We start from the raw sequence: 11,106 nt of genomic DNA on the forward strand, positions 1-11,106 counted from the left end.
AAAATATAAATATTTTTAAAATTTTGAATTATTTTATTTATAATATCTGAAGAAAATAATAATTATAATTGAATTATCGTTGCCATATGTACTCGATTAGTCGAAATCCTGAGATTAAATGTCGAATTTACTTCCATTCACAGACTCCTAGAGCCCATAGACCATTATTGTTATTACAATATAAGGTACAGCACTCATTGTGATTATGGCATTGATTGTTACCAGCGGGTAAACACTCATTGGCGAAACTATAAGCAAACATCATGCTAATAATAGCGACAACAGCCAAAAAAATCAAATTGAAGTTCATCTTTTTTTTTAATCACAAGTCTCTTTCAATCACTAATGTCTAAAATTTTTATACTTTACTGCCGCGTCTTTAGAAGTATGAGTGTGGGCGGCTCGTATTTACACACGCTAATCTACTTCAGCAGATTTTCAATGCTTCACCCGGTACTTTTTGACCCTAAATTTTCGTCTTAAATAATTAATAACTTTCAAAATCTGTGTAGAAATCAATGATTTTTTTTTTATTATCTTCGTAATTTAAAGAAGTATAAGCTGTAGTAAAATGAAGGTTTTCTGTGAGAGCGTTTTTTCAATAAAAGAGAAAACATGCCAATGCTTCTTATACATGTGTAAAAAGTGTTAATTGTTGTCAACTTTGACCCTAATTATCTCACTTAAATCGTGGTAGAAAATTACAAAAAAAATTTGATCAAATAGATCTTTATTTCACTTAAAAAAATAAGCCTCCTTTGATCAAAATCTATGAGAGGGAATTTTTTTTCAATATTTTGACATACCGCCTTAAGGTGTTACTCGAGTAAAGTCAAGATAGTTAGAGACTAATATAATTCATGAAAATCGATTCTATGCAAAAAAATACATTTATTTATCACTTTTTTTTTGTCCTAGGTAACTTTGTTTATTTATAATAAATTATTAAAGTTGCTATTTTTTTCGAGGTTAAACACGGTGGGATAGAGAGATTTTATTTTTTTTTGAGTTCAACTTAAACTTTTATATAAAACTAAAAGTTTGAGAATCTCCAAAAACTATCAGTCTGTAGAGGAAAAAAAAATTTAGTAACGGCTGCATTCTCTTTGAAAATTGCTTGCCACTTAATTTCTTTAGCTAAATTAATTTTTTAAAAATGAATAAGTAAGCCACATCCTTCCCTTAGCCATTTTTCCTACAGCTTATAATTTGTTTAAATAAATAAAAAGCTATTAACAAATGGCTAAAGAAAGGATGTGGCTTGCCAGTTAATTTTTTTAGCTAAATTGATTCTTCAAAAATTAATTGGTAAGCATTTTTTTTATAGCTTTCAATTTCCCTGGTAGCTTTTGGCTTTCGACACCGAATTGAGAGCTGTCTAATTTATTCATTTTTCATTGTTTTTAATTGTTTAAACATCATGAAGGACTGTATTAATGATAAATTTGCATTTTTTTTATAAAAAAATTAATAGAATATATGAAAAAACTTGTAAAAATTTAAACAAAAAAATTTTTTTTTGTTTATAATTTTTAAATTAATTGTTAATAACAATTGCATGTAAAAAACATAATAAACATATAACAGTTAACATATCCTGTTTAATGTTAACATATGCCATGTTTAAATGGGTGGTGGCTGATAAGTTTACATCAAAGATATGCATATATATTAACATTAAACATATACGTATCTTAATAGTGATGCCGCGATAGACGAGAGAACTCGAGACGAGACGAGAGACGATAAAATTTGAGACGAGAGACGAATTTTCTCTCGTCACGAGAGACGAGACGAGACGAGACGAGACACCGATGTCGATATGCGAGAGAAAAGTCGAGAGATAAACAATTTAGTTCTTGTTTTTATTTTTTTTATTTTTTATATATTTTCAATCTACTTATAATACATTTCTGACCCCTTTTATATTACTTGTTTTCAATAAGATTTTTTTTAGTTCAGTGATTATACTTTAGACACTTTCATAATTTTGTTCAATCAATTATAATCAATTTTTGATTTTTTTCATCAATGTTGATTATAATATTATTTATATTTCTTCTTGTTTTTATGTAGTACGGTGAATAGCATATATTTTTCTCCATATTATATTTGTTTTTCGCAGAAAAATTCCTGGAATAACCAAATGCGTAATATCTAATATAAATAATTCGTATTAAAAAATTTATAATAAAATCAAAGTAATGAATCTATTGTTTATAATGTAAATAAAACTACTGAGAATGAATTATTGACGGAGAGAAGTGGAGACGAGACGAGAGATAGCTGACGAGAGACGAGAATATTCGAGACGAGAGACCAATTTCCTCTCGACACGAGAGACGAGACGAGACGAGAGAGAGCTGACTCTCGTATCGTCTCGTCTCGCGGCAGATAATCTTAATAGTTAATATGCGTATGTAACTATTAAGATATCTGTAATTGACACAATTTGAAGGTTAGGTTGATAGTTGAGGACATTTGCGTATGCAAATATGAAAATTTAATGTAAAACTAAGAATAAATTTACAAAAAAACTAAATTTAAATAAATTTATGACAACACGAGTACATATTATATTATATATTACAATTAGAGTATCACAATATAATGTCAAAAAAAAAAGATTACAAGAAGTAGACTGATATGCGCAAGCGCATCAAAATATTTGGCCGCGTAAAGATACGTATGTTAACTATAAACATACATATATATACATACATATATATATATACATATAAACATGCATATATGTTAACAGTTAAGATATCTATGTTTATTGTTTATATATATATCTAAACAAAAAAAGAAACACAGTTTTTTTTACAAAAAGGAGCGTCAAGTATTCGAAATCCCCACTAATTATGTGATTATAGTAATTTTATTTTATATTGATATTTATTAATTTTTTAGATACAAAAAGATATAATACCAAAATAAGTCAAGAAGGAAATATTTAACGCATATAATTAAGTCTTAATCTTTGACAAAATTTTATACTTGACCCCGCCCGGTTCTTCCCAAATAAAATTGAGGGTCTGGATGCAATAACACGTCGAGCGCTCGAAGTCAAGAAAATGCTATGTTGCTGTGGGTGGAAAATAAGAAAAATTAAAATTTAAAAATTTAAAAAAAAAAAAATACAGTCGTCGATAAAATTAAAAAGTACATATTTTTCTCCAAATGAACTTTTTTATATGATAATTAGTTTACGAGATAAAAAATAAAAACGAAATTTTTTTTTTTAAAAAAAATACTTTTTTTTAATCATATAATTGAGACAATCTTTAAGTATAAATGATTTTTTGAATTTGACTGTAGCTTCATTAGCTACCGATTGCAACAGTATAATAAAATTCATATTGTTTAATTTTTATTATATGATTATTCAATGTCGAGTTCTGTCTAACTTGAATGAAAAGAGTCGGAGAAATTTAAAAATTGAGTAACTTGTCAGTGGCAATATTGTTGAGCAGTATATCAAGAAGTTTTTTACACATTTTCAGAGATTTTTAATAATTATTTACTGAGTTAATTTAACAACAAATTGCGAGCTGCCGTTAGGCTATGTATGCGATCGTCAGCCTCTCTCGCGAACGCGTATGTTCGCGCGTTTGTATATCCATATAAATACAAACAGTATACGCGCAATTTGTTGTTAAATTAATAACTCAGTAAATAATTAATAAAAATATCTGAAAATTTGTAAAAAACTTCTTGATATACTGCTCAACAATATTGCCACTGACAAGTTACTCAATTTTTAAATTTCTCCGACTCTTTTTTCATTCAAAGTTAGACAAATTGAATTTTTCCTCGACATTAAATAATCATATAATAAAAATTAAACAATATGAATAAATGAGTTTTTTTATTATACTGTTGCAATCGGTAGCTTATAATGAAGCTAAAGTCAAAATTTCAAGTCGATTTATTACTTTTTAAAGAAGTTGTCTTGAGTTATACACGGAGAAAAAAAAACGACAAATATTGTTGAGAAAACAGGACAAAAATTGTCGTGCCGCACAACAAAGTAGAGGCGAAGTTGAAACTCTATAATATTTGTTCTGCCGGTAGTACAGTTATTGTTCATCTGGCAGAGTAATAATTACCGTGCTGTATTTAGTTTAATAATTTTTATTATTCCACATAACAAAAATTCTAAAACCATATTAAATTTTTTTTTTTTCAAAATTACGAAATAAATTTTCATTATGATAATTAAAAAGAAGAAGGAAAACAATTAAGGAACAAATTAATTCAAATTAATGCTTTGATTTATTTTTCATATTTATAATTATTAAAGATTAAAATAAAAAATCTCTGCATTAAAATGACAGATGCAGGTTATGTTTGTCATTTTCATATAATTTCATACTTTATTGTTGATGTGATTTGTTAAATATCAAGTTTGGTTATTTATCTAGTTGCTCACAAATATTTTAGTTTATAATTCAATGATTAAAATGTTATTAAAACTTGACATCTTGGGATTAATTAATTTATTTTTAAAACGTCAGTCACACCAAAGCTGATCTCAACTTAGACTGACTTAGAAAATTCCACACAATGCCATGTAGATATACCGAGGCACACGAACAAGACCGAGTCTTACCGATAACACCCGAAAATCAAATTGTTGTGCAGCACGGTAATATTTGCCTTGAAACTGGACAATATTTATTGAGCAGCCGAACAAATATTATTAAGCAACACAACAAATATTATTGGATGGTAAAAATTGTTGTGCAGCTAAATAAAATTTGTTCAACGATACAATAAAATTTGTTGTAGCACAACAAATTTTGTTAAACGATAGAACAATTTTTGTTGCAGCACAACAAAAAGCGACAGGATAGGATTTCGCCTCTAGTTTGTTGTGCTCTCACAACAATTTTTGTGGTTTTTTTTTCTCAGTGTATGATTAAAAAAAAGTATTTGCCTTTCAAAAAAAAAAATTTCGTTTTTATTTTTTATCTCGTAAAGTAATTATCATATAAAAAAGTTTATTTGGAGAAAAACATGTATTTTTTAATTTTATCGACGATTGTATTTTTTTTTTTTTTAATTTTTCAATTTTAATTTTTCTTAATTTCCACCCACAGCAACAAAGCATTTTCTTGGCTTCGAGCGCTCGACGTGTTATTGCATCCAGACCCTCAATTTGAAGCCTACACACGTCTCGACAACAGAGTTAATGGTATTTTCCAATTATCCATTATTATATATATATACCCTTCTCATTTTATCTAGGCTTAGGACTGGCAGCGTACAATCTTGTTACCTTGCCGGCGTGTTTAAAAAAATATATATATACATATATATATATACCCGGCCTCTATACATATATATATATACTTATTTCGTCAATCAACAATTCAATAATGAATGCGTATGACACAATATGACACGAGCGCCGAATATATATTTTACAGTGTAAAAGGTGGTGTCCACTATGCAATTTTCCCAGATATCACCAAAAAATCTAAATGAATTCAGTTACAATGCTAATAAGCTAAGGGTTTAAACTCACGATAAGCCTAGTTTCGCTTGTAAAGCGCACTGAGCACGCGCAACAAGTTGGGTTGTGTCGAACTTGTAAACATGGCCGTCCTAATTCCCATGAAACTAGTAATATGTCCCCAGCCATCGTGGTTTTTCTAGTAATTTTACGTGTTGCGCATGCTTAGATCACTCAGAATTACGTCAGCCATGTTTACAAGCAAAAGTTAGCTTGTCGTGCGTTTGAGCTCTAAGACATTAATTTAATATAATTCAAATACTTTTCATAGATTTTCAAAAAAATCACACTTGTCACGCTCTATTCTTGTCTTTTTTATATGAAACTACTATAATAAAGTTGCAAGGTTGTGACTGCGCATACATTTATGTTGAAAGTGAACGTCTACTAAATTTCAGTAGATCTGCATTAGTGTGAAAGTCTTTAAATTTTATTTGGGAAGAACCGGGCGGGGTCAAGTATAAAATTTTGTCAAAGATTAAGACTTAATTATATGCGTTAAATATTTCCTTCTTGACTTATTTTGGTATTATATCTTTTTGTATCTAAAAAATTAATAAATATCAATATAAAATAAAATTACTATAATCACATAATTAGTGGGGATTTCGAATACTTGACGCTCCTTTTTGTAAAAAAAACTGTGTTTCTTTTTTTGTTTAGATATCACATCTTTTTGTAAAGTCCTTCAATCATTCGATAGAAAAAACTATAATATTAAGAAGTATATAAAATTACTTGGTACCATCCGTATTAATTTTTGTTCGTTCTAAAAACAAAAATATGTAAGCATTTTTGCATTACTTCACCAGTTTTTGCTGGCAACGAACAAATTATCAATTTTTATCCAGCTAGTATTTTTGCGGAAATAACTGACAAAATAACTAACTTTATACGTAGAACCCAATCAGCGCCAAATTGGCAAATTTAAGAAGCTCGAGGTACAGGACATATTTTGTCCCATTTCCAATGTACGGAGTTGACTCTTCTTCTTTCTAGTCTTCTTGGTAGAACCACAAATGTGAATTTTAGAAGTAGGTATTCCTTTGATTAAGCAATTATCATTTTTACTTGACCATTTAAATTTATTGATGTAGAGTAGACTTAAAACAATGATATCATTAATTTTGAGGACTTCAATCTTTCTTAGAATTTTCGTTGATCTAAAACAATCGACACATGTACCAACCCCTTCGTGCCACAATGATAGTGATTGATCGATAAGTTTCTTGCAAAATGGATGTGTTATTTTTATTTGGTATTAAAAGATTTATCATAAATTCGTTTGACAAGGAAACATTTGCATATGAACACGATTCACATTTTTCTAAATACTTTTGTTCGTAGCTACAATTGTAGATTGCTAATGAAAAATGAATAACACCATATATAGAGCTGTGAAGTCGTAAAGACCGAGCGGAGACTCGATTCGTCAGTGAGCGAGAAAACTTACCGATGAGGGCACTCATTCATGAAGCATAAAGCATTGCAGCAAAAACTTGCGTGTGAACACACAGCTCTAACATTGAATACACTTGACAACAATAGAAAAATATATAAAATATCGATAATTGATAAAACAATAATAAAAAAATATTAATAAGCCAAAAATAACAAAATATAAAATACACTTTATTTAACATGGAAATATTTCAAAAACAGTTTTTTTTCGAAAATTAAGGGTTTTCTACAATCAAATAACCAATACTTGATATGTGAAAGCAAAATTTGCTTGTTAACATGGCGGCTATAAAAATCACCAAAAAGTAACTAAATTTACTAAATTTATCGCGAATCCGTGATTTTAGAACAAGCTTGGTGGTGTCAAGCTTGTTCTGCAGTCACGGAGAGACACCACGGATTTGCAGTCAATTCAGTAAATAGTAGTTAATTCAGTGATAATTTAGTGAATTTAATTACTTTTGGTTATTTTTATAGCTGCCATGTTTATAAGCGGAAATTTTAGCTTGTCGTGAGTTCGCACCCTTACTTTGATTATTATTGTCAGGATCTTTAACACCTGTAACATCCATCATAGATGGACATACAGTGGTTTTGAATTTTTTAAAGTTGCAGTTGCAGATGTATTGTCTTTTGGTGTTGGAATTACCAAAACTCTGCTTTTCGTATCATTTATTATAAAGGTGCAGCCTTTTTAGTTTTAACTCTACCCTTCCAATCCATGAAATCTGTATAAATAATATATTTTACAATGAATAAATATAATTTATATTAGAAAATATCACACTAATTATTATTAATGAAATGAATAAATGAACAAATAACATTGCAATCACTATCATCATTAAGAAAAGCGAATTCTTCCATCTTCACTGGATAATGATGCTTGTTTCAAATGTGTTTTCTCAGTTTTAAATAAGTATACTTATATATATTCACAGATTCATCACAACCTACGAATGGACAATTTATAGTTTGATACTCTGAGACTTGATGACAATGTGAATAGTGATAATACAAGTTTGTTTTATTTGCATATTCTTCATCACAGTATACACAAGTTTCGTTTTCAGTTATTGTCTTAACCAGCTCAATTTTATGAATTCAACTTGTATAAGCATGAAGACTTCTTTTTCCACTAAAAATTTTATTGCACTGGTTACATTTAATTTCATTCTTTTCTTTTATTGTTTTTCATTTGTAAATGTAAATGAATTGTCACCAAAATATCACACAATTGCACACAATACAAATTTATAAAATTTACTTAATTACTATATGCATCAATCTATATTGATATTATTTATTTATTGTATTATTATAATATTAATTACCTTGACAATTAATATCCAAATTCAAATCAAATAAATATATAATTATGAATATTTTTTATATAATAACATAATAATATATATATATTCCCAAAAGCACAATAAATACGAAAAGATATATAAACAAAAGGTTACGTTCATCAGGAAACATGTGTGTTGTATATATATTAGCATAATTAGCATGACAGGATTTGCAGGTATGTGAAGTTAGCACATACATTATAGCACAATCAAACCGGACTATATCAGGAGTTACGTGCGAATTATATACGTTTTTTGTGCGGAATCCGCAATTTTTGTGCGTTTTTTTTTGTTTTTTATAGTCTGGTTTGATTGTGCTATAAATGTATGTGCTAACTTTACAGACCTGGGATTCGCGCCTATATCCCAACAACATATGGCGCACGCACCATCGATGCGATATTAAATACTATACTGACATATATAAAGGATTTTTTACACCATCTAAATATGTTAGTTTTTTTGCTCTATAGACAGATGCTTTTAGCAGCTGATTTTGATATTGAAAAATAAATCCTTTCGTAAATAATTTCGTAAATAAAAATATTTTATATTTCTATTTACATATCCTGTAAAAAAAAAAACTCATTAAACTTGACGGAAAGAAAAATAAACAATAACAACATGAGACTTGGGAACATAGGTTGAAGTATCATTATTTGATTCGCGCCATCGATGCGATATTGAATACTATACTGACATATATAAAGGTTTTTTCACACCATCTAAATATGTTAGCTTTCTTGCTCTATAGACCGATGCTTCTGGCAGCTGATTTAGATAATCGAAAATAAATCCTTTCGTAAATAAAAATATTTTATATTTTTGTTTACACATGATGTAAAAAAAAAAACTCATTAAACTTAATGGAAAAAAAAATAAACAATAACATGTGACTTGGGAACATAGCTTAAAGTATCATTATTTAATTTGCGCCATCGATGCGATATTGGATACTGTGGTAAGAAAAACGCAATTTCTAAAAATGATTTTAAAGTTTAAAAAAAAGGTATACATCTCAAAAATCTGTTTTTATTTTTATTAAAAAGATTCAATTAATTTATAAGATGATCAGAAGACAGAATATTTTTCACATCAATCAAATAATATATTCCAAAAGGCACAAGAAACAAAGGCACGATAAAGACAAAAGGATCTATAAACAAAAGGTTACGTTTATCAGCAAGCATGTGTATGTTGTATATTAGTACATTAGCACACCTGATGAGCAGGATTCGCGCCCATATCCCAACGGCATATGGCGCGCGCACCATCGCTGCGATATTGAATACTGTAGCACCAACGATGCGATATTGAATACTGTATATGATATAAATAAAGGTTCTTTCACACCATTCTACTATTATTGCTCAATTTTTATTTTATAAGGTTGTGAATTGCTCTGGACTTGGCAGCCATAATGCTTTGATCTGATTTTGGTTTTATAATGTTTGTCAGAGTGCGGTAAGGTTTTATAAGAATTTCAAGAAAAGCGCAATTTCTGAAAATGATTTTGAAGTTTAAAAGAAAAGTATACTTCTAAAAAATGTGTTTTTTTTTTATAAAAAAGTGTGATATTGATTTAATAAAATGATCAGAAGACATAATATATTTATCTGATCAATCATATTTTAAAATAATTTCCCGAGGAATTGGAGGGTTAGGGTTAGCTTTGTGTCGATAATATATAGGCACGGTAGTTAAATCTCGTTTCTCCCACTTTTTTTTTTTTTCTCATACTTGACGCGAGGCACTACCGTGCCTCTTGATCTTAACATTAAACTTTTGTATGTTTAATGTAAACATATTGGTATGTTAACTGTTAACATATCCTTCTCTGAGTGTGTATGCTTTTCTATACAAAAAAAAATTCTGTTATTATAATCTTACTTATTTTTTTTTTGTATAGAAAAGCATACAAACTTTACAGTCTGGTAATTACCAGTAAAACAAGACAACTTGTGTTTCACTTTAACATCAAATTTACGAGTAACCGACCGATTATTCAATCAGAATGTCATTTTATTTTTTGATAATATTAAATTCATTGTTGCATATATATAGTATTAATCATATCAAATTTTTCTATTGTAGTTTTTAAATAACTTTCTACGCTTGTAAAGGACTTTTGATTTCATCGATTCCATGTACGCCGCCGTGGTCAATAGGATGGAGTTTCCGACTTTGAACAGAATAGCCCAGAGATCGATCCCCGCAAAATCCGGAATTTTAGTTTAGTTTAGGTTGAATTGTTTAAGATAGAATTATATTTAAATAATGATTGTTAAAAAAAATAATTAAAAAAAGCATATACAATTACGTATTTTTTTTTTTAAATCAACATTTTTTTAAAACGAAATTCAGATCCGGTTTAAATATAAATTTGGATCCAGTTTAAGTATACATTCGGATTTAGTTTATATGTATAAAATCGGATCCGGTTTGGATGTAAAATCGGATCCGATTTAAATGTAATTTCAGATACATAATTTGGTATCCGATTTAGCCACGGTGTCCTTATGACCTTATTGTCCGACCCGGAGCCTAGCCGGCGTTACATTTTCAGTCCGAATCGGATCCGGCCAGCCGGATATGTAATCAGGTAAACCGGATCCGACCTGGATCCGAATCGGAGCGAAATTTCCACTCAGGGCGTTTGTATATATCCATATAAATACAAACAGTATGCGCGATTATTTACCAAGTTATTAATTTAACAACAAATATTATATTAATATTATATAATTCTAATTTTTCTTATTTTTTACCTAC

Source organism: Aphidius gifuensis, linkage group LG3 (assembly GCF_014905175.1).
Source record: "Aphidius gifuensis isolate YNYX2018 linkage group LG3, ASM1490517v1, whole genome shotgun sequence".
NCBI lineage: Eukaryota > Metazoa > Arthropoda > Insecta > Hymenoptera > Braconidae > Aphidius > Aphidius gifuensis.